This window comes from Pinus tabuliformis, chromosome 8 (genome assembly GCF_031772625.1).
Source record: "Pinus tabuliformis cultivar Carrire ecotype Pingquan chromosome 8, CPIR1, whole genome shotgun sequence".
NCBI classification, from domain to species: domain Eukaryota; kingdom Viridiplantae; phylum Streptophyta; class Pinopsida; order Pinales; family Pinaceae; genus Pinus; species Pinus tabuliformis.
In genome coordinates this window covers 1,573,473,328-1,573,488,246 of record NC_142294.1, presented here as the reverse complement: position 1 = coordinate 1,573,488,246, position 14,919 = coordinate 1,573,473,328, and the positions used below count along the sequence as shown (strand labels likewise).

Genomic DNA, 14,919 nt, shown 5'->3' with positions numbered 1-14,919 from the left:
CTCGGTGGTACTCGAATTTGCTCCTGGTGAGAGCCTTCGTCAGAATATCAGCATCCTGATCCTCCGTTGGAATGTACGAAAGTAACATGATCCTCCGCTGCACACAATCTCTGATATGATGGTACCTGATGTCATCCATTGAGCTCCCTACCCAATTTGCATCCTCCTGTCTGTACCAAGATCCATATCCCGATGTGCCTCTCAAGTGGCTCAATACATGCTTGCCCGCCTTCCAGAAGAGCTTGGTAGGCTTAACCATAGCTTGTGAAAGTTGGTTAACTGCATAGCATATATCAGGTCGTGTATTGACCAAATACATCAGCGACCCCACCAACTGTCGATAAACAGTGGCATCCACTTCTTCTCCCGAAGTGGCATCCTCCTTCCTCCAACCTCCAGGAAGAGGAGTATCAACAGGCTTGCAGCCATGCATGTTGAACTTCTCCAGTATCTCCCGAGCATACTTGCCCTGAGAAACAAACAGTCCACCACTGCGCTGCCATATTTCCAATCCTAGGAAATAGTGAAGGAGGCCCATGTCCTTCATCTCAAACTCTGTAGCAAGATCCTTCTTGCATGACAGTATCAACAGCTCATCACCCGTTAGAATCAAATCATCAACATACAGTACAATGATAAGCAACTTACCCTCCACCACAATCTGGTATAGGTTCGGATCCGCCTCGCTCTTGGAGAATCCAAGTCCTGTGAAATAGCTGTCTATCCGTGTGTACCAAGCACGTGGTGCTTGCTTCAACCCATACAGCGCTCTCTTGAGCCTGCACACATGCGACTCGCTGCTGAAGACTTCAAAGCCTTCGGGTTGCTCAATGTACACCTCCTCCTCAATGACTCCGTTGAGGAACGCAGTCTTCACATCCATCTGATGAATGTGCCATCCCATCTGCGCTGAGAGAGCAAGAATCGTCCGTATGGAAGAATACCTTGCGACAGGTGCAAAGGTCTCCTCATAATCGATCCCCTCAATCTGTGAAAAGCCTCGGGCAACGAATCTTGCCTTGTACTTCTCCACACTCCCGTCAGCTGCCTGCTTAACTTTGTAGATCCATCTCGAACCCACCACTGATTTCCCTTCCGGTCTAGGAACAATCTCCCATGCATTGTTTCTGACAATAGAATCATACTCTTCCACCATGGCGTCTACCCATGCGGGATCCTCCACAGCTTCCTCGAAAGAGGATGGCTCAGTCACAACACACTTGCTCATAAGAGCCATGTATCCAGTGTACCGATCAGGTGACTGTCTCTGCCTGCGTTGGGCTGTAGGTGGTCCTACAACTTTCTCTGCATCTTGAGCCAGTCGCTCAGCTTCTGTCAAGCGCTTTTGCCCTCTGATGGTTGGCGCTGCATGAGTGGTCTCTTCCACTCCATGAACCTCGTCCTGTGGCTGATCCACGTCCTGAAGCTCATCCTTAGGAACTAATAGCTCCTCATCTGCATGCAAGTGTAGCTCCCTCTCAAGCGAACACTTCATGGCTTTCTCCTCCTGAAATTTTATATCCCGTCGCACAACAGTTTTACCACTGTCTGGCAAATACACACGATAGTTGTGGGGCGTATCAGTGTACCCCACAAATATCCCAACCTCTGCAGTCGGCTCCAACTTCTTTCTGGCATCCTTCGTCACATGCATGTAAACGTTAGCACCAAAAATCCTCAAATGAGAAAGATCAGGCTTCTTACCAGAATAAGCCTCCTCGGGTGTACTCATGCCAAGTATCCTATGAGGACAACGGTTCTGCACATAAACTGCTGTATTGCATGCTTCCGCCCACAAGTGAAGGGGTAGGCCCTGATCATGCAACATTGCCCGTGCAGCACCCACAATCGTTCTGTTCTTCCGCTCAGCTACCCCGTTCTGTTGTGGGTTATGGGGAGCTATGAGCTCTCTACGAATCCCTTCTGCCTTGCAGAAATCCTTGAACTCGTCCGAGATGTATTCACCACCATTATCGCTCCTAAGAGCCTTCACCTTCTTCCCCGACTCCTTCTCGACCAGTGCTTTGAATTCACAGAACTTTGAATATGTCTCGCTCTTCTTCTGCATGAAGAAGATCCAGCACTTACGAGAGAAATCATCAACAAAAATCACATAATACCTGTGTTTTGCTGTCGAAGCAACTGAGAAAGGTCCACACACGTCTGTGTGAATTCTCTCAAGGATCGTCGTGGCGCGACTATCCTTCTCGTGAAAGGTGGCTTTCACAAACTTCCCCAAAGTACACCCCTTGCACTGATCTGACTGCGCAAGTGTGCCTTTAGGAAGCCCTGTAGTGATCTGCTGCAGTATCTTCAAGGCTCCATGGTGAAGGTGACCCAATCTCCTGTGCCACAACTCGCCATCATCCCGGCTCACCAATCCTTCTGCCTTGCCTGCCATTGCTGCGCATCCATCTACATGCAACTGATAAAGGTTCCTCACTCGAACCCCTATCTTTCGGGTCTCACCAGTTGTCTTGCTGCGCAGGAAGGCCTTTCCCTCGCTGAAAACAACATCATACCCCTTGTCTTCTAACATCGCCACTGAGATGAGATTCTTCTTCAATCCTGGAACATGCATGACTTCCTTCAATACAAAGGGTTTACCAGACTCCCTCTCAAAGGAAATGGTACCGATACCGGTCGCACTGTATCTACCATCATCGCCCATCTCGATGTGCACTCCAAGATCTTTGTCCTCCAGATCAGAGAACAAATCTCTATCTCCCGTCATGTGAAAAGACGCACCACTGTCCAAGAACCACACTGATCCCATCACACTTGAAACCAAGCATGCGATCAATGAAAAATCAAGCTCAAACTGAGAAGCTAAAGCCTCTCCCCCTGCAGATCCAGCAGCTTGCTTGTTCTTCTTCTTCTGCGGACAATTTGTGGCATAGTGTCCATGCTGGTGACAGTGAAAACACTTCACTTTGGACATATCCTGCTTCTTGCCTTTCGCACCGGAATGAGAAGCTTTCTCGTTCTTCCCCTTCTTTGCTTTGGCAGCCAAAGCACAATTCTCTTCATCAGATACCTTTGATGAAGATCCATTCTCACCTTTATTGTTATTGCGTTTATCCTTGAGCGCCAGGTCGCTCTTGCTTTGGAATAACATTCGCAATCTGTTGAAAGACATTTCAACAACACTGTTGCAAATTCGAATTCCACCAGCAACCAACTCAACTGCTTCCGATCTAGAATTCGTGAGTAAACACTTCCTGAATAGTAGATCTGATGATCAACCCTCACTTGATATCCTGTAAAAATCTCTTCTACAAATCAAGCTGCTCCGATACCATGTAGAAATTTTTCCTACAATTATCTAGCTCTGATACCATGTAGAAACTTTTTCTACAATTATCTAGCTCTGATACCATGTAGAAATTTTGAATAATTTAACACATATTCAATGGAGATTATCCTGATCATGTACTAATGTGGAAAACATACACAATACATAAGCTCCTCTACGTTGATCAAGAATATAGCAGCATCAATAACAATAAAACATCAAGAGCATTCACACATTAACACAGTATGTATCACGGGGAAAGCATCTCGCTAAAAAACCCCACACTATCTGTATATTAATGATTGAGTCATGTAACATTACACAGCATAATACTTCTCACAAGTATCTCCACCTCTGTTACACACAATACAGCTCAGATCTGATCTCCAAATCTCTTCCACTGCTTGCCTGCCTCCACTGCTCAATACCTGCTCAAGAACTGATGAGAATTGCTTCCCAAACTCGATTTTCACCTGCAAAATAGTCACTCACTCTTTGTTGGACGTGAGCAAAGGCTAAAATGCGGGCCAAATACGTGAGCAAACTCATTGGCATACTCAATCCTTTGATTGTGCAAGATCTGGTGCACAACTATAGTCACAACTGATAGCAATCTGATTCTCTACCACCTGTCCATGTTGAACTGAACATGCACTGACATGCAACTGAGTTAACTGATGTATTCTTTAGTTGTATTATGAGTTAATAATTAGTTTAACAACTCATCATTAGTCTATCTGCAGTTAGACTAACTACAACCAATTTAACTAAGTTAAACTGAACACAACTCCATCAACTGTACCTCCAGTCCACTAAACTCAACTCACTTGAGTTCTAACTGAAGTCATGCATGCAACAACTCAACTGACTCATAAGAAAAACGAATTTCCTTCTGACAGCTGCATGTGCCACTTCCGTAGCTCAAACTGAAGTGCTCCAAGAGAATAAGATTAAGTTTATAGTCCAAATATTATTGTGAGATAATAATATTTGACTTTTCTATTTTTGACAGCCAGTCTAAAAATAGACTTGATCACTCACACTGTGATCACTCACACTTTCATCAAAAATAGAAGTCCATCTATTTTTCCCAACTTGATCAATCATCCATAAACATAGACATGATCCATATGTCTAAAAATAGACTTGCGCCAAAAATAGCCTGCGGGCCCACTTAGTGAAGGCGACTCTTTTCACTAAGCTCCATCATCTTGTTGCAATCTCAACAAAAAAAACTACAGGAAACAGTAGGAATTGTCAAAAAAAACTCTGCAAAAGGTGCCTAGGGCCAAGCTATTCATGAATTCTCCTCAACCAGGGAATTACAATGAAAGGTAGGTGGCCCATATCCTCTGTTTTTTTACTAGATAGCTATAAAAGAGAAAAGGAAAAGAAATCTTCATTTTTTTCTCTAGTAATTATAGTGTGCATAGGGATAGACAGAATTGTGTGGAGAAATTGTGTGGGGTTTGGTGGGCTCCAGTATTGTAGCAATAATGCTACAACTCTTGGGGCTTCATGTCTCTTAATTTTATCAACCCGGTAGTTCGTACAAACTTGGAAGCGGCGATGCTATATGCACAAGTACTAGCTCTTGTCGCAGCTGTCACTTGGTCAGCTGGCACAAGTCCGCTAGGGCTCAAGCCAACCTCTATAGGCTCTCAGAAGAAGCTTGCTAATTGATGGACGAAAGCTATTCTCAAAGGAAAGCTACTTTACTTGACAAAAATGAACTGAAAGCAAATCAAAGCATGTAAACCTAGGAAACCCTAATTTGACTAGTCTAACCTCTACAATGCAAAGAATGTGAATAAAACTTCTACCAATGCTTTCATTACCTCTAATAAGTGAAAATGCATGGATCTAAGCTACTTGCATCATAAAAGACATGTTTTTGTATTTTTCCTCTAAGTGTATGGAATGATTGTGATTTTGTGCTAACTAGGGTTTGGTTGTGCAGATGGGATGGAGAAGGAAGGAAAGCATGGGAAAGGTTGGGGAGGTTAGGAGAGGTCCCTAGGGATCCTTAGCATCCATCCACAGAGGTTCCTCACGTTCAAAAGCTCAGCAACCGAGTGAGTGGCCTCCTACAGGATGTCTGCAGGGGATCCTACAGGATACTCAGAGGTTTCTACAGGAAGGTTGTGCAATTCTACAGGATGATTGGCCGTGGAGGTTTTGGGAGATGATGGAGTGTTGGAGTGGTGTGGGAGGCTAAGTGAGATGGAGATGGACCTGATGATGGCTCAGGAGCTGGAAAATCAGATGAAGGAAGAGTGTATGCAATGTTTTGATGATTGGAAGGATGGAACCACCGAAAGTTGAAGGAGATGGAGCTATGTGGGAAATGAGAGAGTTGGAGGGTAAATGAGTGAGACAGAGGTTAAATAGAACTTGAGGAGATGATGAAGGTGCCCTGCATATTTTTTACAACTGAATCAACAAGGACATGCAAGAAAACAAAGATCTAGTTATGAAACCTATGACCTAGTTACTTTACTCTAATCTGACCTAACAGCAAAGGAAATGAACAGAAGTTTATTTGCAGTGAAACCATGTGAAACAATTATGAAACCAAGTGATTATAAACCTAAACATGCATCCAAACTGATATCAAGTTCTGCAAATGAGATTCAAACACTAATGATTGCATGGTGAAGCAAAGAAAGTGTTTTTGTTGGCAGCAAGGTTACATTGGTCCCCGCTCATGATTCCACTAAAGGGGAGGTGAGATCCAAAGTACTTGGTAGCCTTTTTCTGAATATATTCCCTGTGATTAACCTATCAAGCAAATCTGAACATTAGAAACCTTTTCTAATCATCAAAATCAACCTAAACAACAACGCAACATTTAAATCCAAATAGCAGATTTTATTATGAGAATGCAGCAAAGACACATAAATATAAACAAGGGAGGTACTGGGCGCTTGAGATGGGCCCAACCCCAAGAACTACAGCCTCCCAAGAGAGATTTAGAGCTGGTGCAAAGCTGGATCCATCTTTATTAATCAAGAAATGAAAAGTACATCAAAACTGTCCATAAGGAGAGCTTGAGCATGAGCTGAAAGCAAAGCTAGTCTATTGCATAAAAATCGAATTACAAAATGGCTAACTAATGGCTAAAACAAAATGACTAACTAGCTAAACGAATTGACTACCAACTAGCTAACCAAAATGAGGCCCCAAGCCTTCTTATTTATACAATTTGAGGACCCAACAGTCCTCCTAAAAGTTAGGGACTTGGCTGCCCAAGACTTGGAGTTAACAGCAGTCCAACTTGACTTGCTTGGCTGCCCTTGAGCTGATTGATTCGGTGGCCCTTGAACTCCGAGCTGATGGTGGAGAATTCGAGGTAAGGGCCCATAAATGAGGGGGACACCTTCCTACAAATCCTCTAGCTTGTTCTCCCACGAATTTGGCTGCCAAGTGCTCATTAAGACTTTCAACTTTGTCTCCAAGTTGACCAACAAGGCTACACAAAGCACCCATTAGACTTGTTGGCATAATGACTAACCAAATTCACTCTATTAACATAAAAATAATCAAAAACATGCAATAAACAAATGAGAATGGTGGACTAAGTCAAATTAGGAAGTTGAATGAGCCCAAATAATTGTACATTGTTGGGGCTCATCATCACCCCCCTACTGAAAGTGTTGCTCATCCTCTGAGCAACCAAATCTCTCCCCTTGTCTTTGATGGCCCGGGTGGCTTCCTTGGCTAATCATCTCGTCCGATTTCTCCTTTGGATTCCTTCTTTCAAACTTCCTGTAGAACTGTTCTGTCTTCCTGTAGAAACAGACTCTGTCTTCCTGTAGAAACAGATTGCTAACTTCCTGTAGAACCAATTTTCTCTGATTTGCTTGGCTGGGGGTGCCTTCTCCTTGAACGGTGTTGTGGCAGCATTCATCTTCTCCTCCTTTCTGCTCTTCTCCCTCACGGCCTGCTGCTTTTCCTGTTGAATTCTCAGCCTTGTTATGAGTGTGCAAGTACATGCAATCATATGGAAGAAATGGTGGCCTTGGCATTTCCTAAAACCTGCAACGTGAGGGCACTCGTATGTTTTGTAACAAGGAAGTTGGTTAAATTCACAAAATAAGCCATGGTCATGTTTCCAAGCAACAGGAATATGATAAAGGTGTTTTCTATGGCTTTTTTTTTAATAGCAATCGCTACTACATTACCTTCCACAAAAAGAGTAATAGGAAGCAATAACAGCGCAGCAATTGGTGCCATGCACATGAGCAAATTCATAGAGTGAAGCTTCTCTGCCTCAGAGGTAAGCAGGAGCCCCTGAACAACTGATTTCAATGCTCTGGCAGCCGTTGATCCTAGGCAAACCAAAAAGCCAAAAAGGTGGAATAATGGCTCACTGTTGCTTGCAATAACAATCCCAAATACCACAGGCACCAAGGCCATATAAACCACAGAAGACTCCCTCTTACATGTTTTTATAAATGCAAAATATTGTTGTGAAGAAGGGAGTTGTTGCCCCAATAGCTTGATTGAAGGAGACTGGCAAATAGCGTAGAGAAGTATTGCCACAAACAACCGAGAAGGAGGAAATGAAGCTCAGTGCCAATATCTCAAGAAACTGTCTCCTGAAGATGATGAACTGCATTGGTACAATCTCTAACCATGAAATTGCCAGAAAACCATAAGATGAACAGGCACACATGTGCAACATTGTGAGGAATATTGGGTATCTGCATCCAAAAAAACTAAGTAGGCATTTGTTAAGCAATAGCACACCAATATTGGAAGAGTACCAGGTTGCAATAATGAGAGCTGTTGTAATAGTCTGGGACGCAGGAAATGCACCATATTTTCCTTCTCCTGTTCTCGATTTAGACATCTCCAAACTAGCTTGGATCTGTGACATAATCCCTTTACAATCCTGGATCATTTGCATAAAATTCTGATATGATACCTTACTCTGTTTTAACAATTATGTTCATGCATGCAAAAGACCCTAACCACGTTTTTTCTTCTATTCTCTTCTTTTTTCTTTGGCAGAAAGAGATCTGAAGGACATTAAGAATTCTTCAGCTATCTGGTTATGAGAGGAAGAGTTTGCTTCTACAGAGAGAGGACAGAGACCAGGTTTTCTTCTCAGGGCAAATTCAGATATGAAAATTTTAAAAGTTACCTCCATAGGCTGGCTCTCACAGCTGCATATGCCTTCTTTATAAGAGAATTACAGGCAAACTGGTCTCTAATTCTCCTTCTCCAGATAGTCAATTCACCACCTTTCAAAATATATATCATGCGTGGAAGAGTGCTTCCGAGCCTACCCTTCTCGGAACTCCAAATCTGATGAGGGAAAGCTCAGGTTTCTTTGTTCCAAAACGTTGTGTCATACTTCCTGTAGAAGACCCACCCGTTTCCTGTAGAACGTGATTGCATAGGTGGGTTAAAAAATGTGGCCGAGAAAGCTTGGTGGAGGATGACAAGTTAATAGATTGTGCAGACTTCAGTTGACGATGTGGCAAGTGCAGATGAACAACAGCCTTTGAATTTCAGCTGAGCGCTCAGATTACATGCGTGATTTTTGGGGTGAGGTGGCACATACGTGTGCTAGCCCATGCAATTGTTGTGCCATCATGAACTGCAGTTTTCGACTGTGTGTTCTCTGCCTGTGATCTCATCCACCCGTTGCACTGGAGTTTAAACAACCAACACTGTCCGTTTTTTCCTTCATGTGCATGGCTGAGCGCACGTGTCTCATTCACCCACCAAGTGCTGTTGAACTAGATGTGGGTGGCTAGTTAGCTGGCCACCGATTTTTTTAATCCTAACCATCTCATTCATTCATGCAATGTTCAGATTAGATTCATGCAAACAGAGGAATCGGTTTTGTCACGTACCTGAAAGTCAGTTGGTTGTTGTGAAGCTTTGCTGCATGCATGTGTTGATGTGGTTGCATGATGGCTTGGCTGCTAATCTTTGATTGTGTTTTTCATGTGCAGGTGTCCTCTGGCTGGATCCAAGCTCCAGACAATTGTTTCCACGTTCAAATCTGCACATTCAAGCTGCTGTTGCTGCATCTTCCCCGAACCAGAACTTCTTTTTGCCATTTCTCCCAAACGGTAGATCGGTTTGATCTGAAACTCGGTGAGCATGTTACTACCATCATTATGCATCTCCCATAGCAAATTCGTGATCAATGGATGCACGGATTTCGAGAAAAATGGAAAATGGCTGAAGATTTCAGAGGTCGATTTCTCGGAAACCGTGCATCGGAATCAGCTGAAACTGCTTGGGTAGGCTACTATCACCCATGTGCATCTCCCCATGAAACAGGTTTTGAAACGGATGCACGGTTATGGATAAAATGCAAAAATGGCTGATGGTGATGGAGGCTGATTTCTTGGAAACCGTGCATCGGAACATGAAACTGCTCAGGCATGTTGTCATCAACCTTGTACAATCCCCCATAAAACGGTTTGTCAAATGGATGCATGGTTTTCAAGTTATGGCAAAAACAAATTCTGCTCTATGTGTTTTTGCTTCAAGGCACTTTGCATTTTGGTTGCATGGTATGACAAAATGAATTTTGGCTATGATGCAGGTATGGAGATGATGGAGGATGAGTTGGAAGACTGCATGAGGACTTCTGAACCCTTGAGGAAGCTAGCATGTTCGCCAAACCACTTTTTGAAATGCATGCCTAGTTTCCCACAATTTCTACAGGAAGTTCCTGTAGAAGCACAATGAGAAGCACAAGGAGGTGAAAAAATGATGGATGAAGGCAAGGGATGGACACACAAGTGCTTGTAGGCCTAACCAATAGACTCCCACCATCAAATTCACTTTTGAAATTGAATTTGGCTCGTCCAAAGGTTCTACAGGATGTTTCCTATAGAAATACAGAGCTTCCTGTAGAAGACACAGTTTTGAGGAAAGAAGCATAATGACATGGAAAAAATGAAGGAAAAGGGGTGAGGAGTGGAAACATGGATGCATGTAGGCCTCATGGACATATTCCAAGCCTTCAGGTCCTCTTCAGAGATCAATTTGGCTTTTTTGTAAGCTTCTTGTAGAAGATACGAAACTTCCTATAGAAGGCACAAAAACTCCTTTGACCTTGATTTGAGTGCTCCTCCTGCCATGAAACGTCCTTCTTGCAACCTGAAATTAGCCAATGGAGATTAGTTTTATTTTTCTTTTTTCTTTTTCTCTTTTTTTTTTTTTGAAAAACAACTAGGGCGCCTCATGGAGGTTTTCACCCTAATTGCCTGCCCTGGGCGCCTCCAAGGAAGGTTTTCACCCAGGGATCCTATTCTCTTTTATTTTCTTTTCTTTCCAACCCATTGACCGCCTCATGGAGGTTTTCAATCAATGAGCCAATCTAAGGCGCCTCCGAGGGGGTTTTCACCTTAGATTTTTATTTTTATCCTATTTTCATTTTTTTCATTTCTTTACTTTTTTCCTCTTTTTTTTCATTTTTTCTACCCTACCCTACTTGAAAAACAAAATCATTTTCAAGTATAAGAATACTTCCAATGGATCCATGTGCACATCGAGATTAGAGACAAAATGATGTGAAGGCTCGAAATGCATGCTTGGACAGGTACCCAGATCTCAGAGACCAAATGATCTGACTTTGGAAGTACAAAACATAGCTGAGGAGGAGAGTACTGCTGCAACTTAGTGACTGTTTGGAACCATGTCTCAATATAGCTTTGATATCCTTGGTCCTTTTGCTGATCTGGATCACTCTTCATGTCACCTTCTATCATGACCTTCTCATCTTCCTCTTTTTGCTGATCTTTCTCTTGAGTATATGGAAGATTTGATGGTAACCATGAAGGAACTCTCTCGATCTCTGATTCTGATCTCTTCTCTTCATCAAGTGCAATCAATGGTTCTTTGATCTCCTCTTTTGAATCTTCTTTTGATGGATGTGATCCTTCAATGCTTCCAAGATGATCTCTTGTTTGCAATGCTTTTCCTGAGCTACGGTGAAGATCATTGAGCTCAAAAGGAGTCATTTGCACATGTTGTGCCTCAGCTTTGCACTTGTGTTGAGCTGCTCCAATGTGTGGGTCTGGAGATGATGGTACGGGTAGTTGAGTGGAGGTGTGAAATTGAGATGGAGATGGATGGCAGTGTGGTTGGGTAGGCATTTGGGGTTGCCTTGGTGGAGGAGGAGGCGATGGTTGTGGATGAGAAGGTGGTGGAGGAAAATGAGCGGGATGAGAGTTGTACTGGGGCCTCCACTCCTGATAAGGTGCATTCCACTGAGGCTGTGGCTGAGCATAAGAGTGAAATGAATGAGCAACTGGTTGGGCATAATATGGATCTGTGAAGGAACAAGGAGAATATGACCAAGGAGGAGGTGTAGACCAGGAAGGATGAGCAGGGGACCTTTTCTAATCATCAAAAGCAACCTAAACAACAACGCAACATTTAAATCCAAATAGCAGATTTTATTATGAGAATGCAGCAAAGACACATAAATATAAACAAGGGAGGTACTGGGCGCTTGAGATGGGCCCAACCCCAAGAACTACAGCCTCCCAAGAGAGATTTAGAGCTGGTGCAAAGCTGGATCCATCTTTATTAATCAAGAAATGAAAAATACATCAAAACTGTCCATAAGGAGAGCTTGAGCATGAGCTGAAAGCAAAGCTAGTCTATTGCATAAAAATCGAATTACAAAATGGCTAACTAATGGCTAAAACAAAATGACTAACTAGCTAAACGAATTGACTACCAACTAGCTAACCCAAAATGAGGCCCCAAGCCTTCTTATTTATACAATTTGAGGACCCAACAGTCCTCCTAAAAGTTAGGGACTTGGCTGCCCAAGACTTGGAGTTAACAGCAGTCCAACTTGACTTGCTTGGCTGCCCTTGAGCTGATTGATTCAGTGGCCCTTGAACTCCGAGCTGATGGTGGAGAATTCGAGGTAAGGGTCCATAAATGAGGGGGACACCTTCCTACAAATCCTCTAGCTTGTTCTCCCACGAATTTGGCTGCCAAGTGCTCATTAAGACCTTCAAATTTGTCTCCAAGTTGACCAACAAGGCTACACAAAGCACCCATTAGACTTGTTGGCATAATGACTAACCAAATTCACTCTATTAACATAAAAATAATCAAAAACATGCAATAAACAAATGAGAATGGTGGACTAAGTCAAATTAGGAAGTTGAATGAGCCCAAATAATTGTACATTGTTGGGGCTCATCAGGGTTAAAGGAATAATTACAGTCATCACCATCTTAAACTTTAAACCCTCAGTCACCTTGGAAAGCTCTAAACCTAAGCCACCAAACTACCTATAGTCAGCGTGACAAGGAGGAGAAAATGATAGGAGGTTTCAACAAAAGGGAACCCACAGGGACATCTAAAATACACCTCCATCCCCCTGCGATAGATATATTTAGAAGGCATCAATGGTTGGGATTCTTCGCGCTGCTTAGAGGATATGATGGTGATGTAGCTCGGGAATTTTCCATGTCACTCACACCTTAGGTTAGATTCAGTGCCACTTCTGTGGTGAGATGGTTGTCAGTAACAATTACCCCTAAAAGCATTAGCGGAATCACCACACTTCCTCGAGGTTTACAGTGGAGAAAGGAAGATAAAGCTAGCAGCACTTGAAAGATGAGGAGCCAATTTAGGACAAAAATGGGATAAAAAGGGAGAGCCTTCCCTATCCTTTGGATGAAGTAAGATATCACATTCTCAAATATATTTCTTGTGAGGGAAGGCTCAGTATAGTCTATGGTTACCAATTTAGACTCCTCCATGAGATGAGATTTGGAGAAGAAATACCCCTTAATAGAATACTTAGTGTGCCCTACTTTTTGTTGAAATCAATAATAGACATGAGCATAAAGGTACAGGAAGGAAAACATCAGCAGCTAGCACATCATGGACTAATCAAACTCATACTAGAAGATGCCTTAAGCCAATTAAGATTTCATATTCTATGGACCACATTTAGGGACATGGACAGAAAAGTTCTAATTGAAGTAATTGAGTATAAAAGAGACCCAACCTCTAGTGGTGAGAAGGAAGAAGAAGAAGAGGAAGAACCTGAAGAAGAAGAGGAAGAACCAGAGGAAGAAGAGGAGGCAGAGACAAATAAAATAGAGGGAGAAAAGAACAGTGGGGAAGAATCATAGAAGGATGAGGCAAGCCCTTGAACACATACCAAGGAAGGGGAGGGATCTCCAAGAGTATCTCCTAAACCCATAGAGAAGGAGGCGGTTGCTTCCTTGACTGAGCTAAGCACACCACAAAGTCAATAGGAAAAAGGCAGAGGTAGATTCCCCTATATTTCAAAACAAGGAGAAGCATTAGGATAAAGTAGGGGAGACCAAAAACCCCTACCAAGACTCCTATAATCATTGAAGACTCACCAAAAGGGAAAGAAAAACTAGTCTCCCCAGAAATGAAAGGTGAAAAGGGCACATCAAAACAGGCTTCCTCAAGGTTGCCAATCACCTATGTTAGGAGGCCTATCACCAGGTCAACCTTAGCAAAGCAAATCAAAGAACCTTTCACCCCCTTTCAGAAAGGGAAAAGTCTCCTACAAGAAACACAGACATTCCTATAGGAAACTCTATCAGCACTACAAGAAACATAGAAAAAGTAGCAGCAAGGACAAAGGAAAGGCAAGGAAGCAGCAACACAACTACAGGAGGAGACAAAGGCTCCAAAGACATTAAATGGAGAATCCCAAGAGCTGCAGGAACCTATCCCACAGCCCAATCTCAGCTCCTATTACAGATTCATTGAAGGAGGCAGAGTAATACCACATAAATTTTCCATCCCTCTCTTCTTTGAATTTCAGAAGGAGAGAGCAAGGACACGTCGTTGGATGCAAGTTTCTAAATCAAAGAATGTAGAGGATGTGTGCCATATGGAAGAGAAGCTACTAGAGATGGGCAGAGAGTTGAGTGAGATAAGAGACAGGGAAAGAATTATGAAATCTCAACTAGAGGCTGAAAACACATGGCTGAGGAGGCGTGTACAGGAAAAAGAGAGCCAATTGGCCACTATGGAAAGCCTCTCTATGGAGGCACTCCAGTGCAAGATGCCATCAAAATCATATGCCTTTTACCTAAAATATCAATGGCTGCAATTTCAGATAAAGACCCTAGCACAACGAGGAACTATTCCTTTCCAAGATTCTAGGCAGTTCATTGAGCTCTGTGACCAAAGCACCCTGGAGGAGAGGGCCAAGTTATCTAAATTCTACTTACACAACTTGGCCTTAATAGACTTGAATGTGTGGGACCCCAATCCAAAGCTGGGGGACTTACAACTAATGGCCTTGGCATCATGTATGAGTCATGAGGATTCCAGGGCTAAGGAAGTAAAGATGGTATTGGAAAGAGAAGAAAAAGAACCCCTTTACATTAGAGCATAACAAATAAATTCCATGGTTTTCATTAGCACCCACAACCTCATCGCCAATGTTCCCCAGCTTGCACCAAGATACCTAGCTACACAAGAGAAACTAGTCACTCATTTTGAGGACACTTTGAGATTGCTAGGGGATGAAATCCAGCAAGCATGCCAAAGGATATGGGGAACCCTACCATACATCCTAAGGATCAGGGAGTATCATTCCCCTGAAAGAATGAGGGATGCACTAGAGAAGA

At 42.9% G+C, this 14,919-nt stretch overlaps 1 pseudogene; it reads right to left on the bottom strand.

Moving 5' to 3' along the window:
- Positions 1-7,294: 7,294 nt before the first annotated feature.
- LOC149242041 (putative sugar phosphate/phosphate translocator At1g12500 pseudogene) lies at positions 7,295-8,177 on the bottom strand (annotated as a pseudogene).
- Between the last annotated feature and the right edge of the window lie 6,742 nt (positions 8,178-14,919).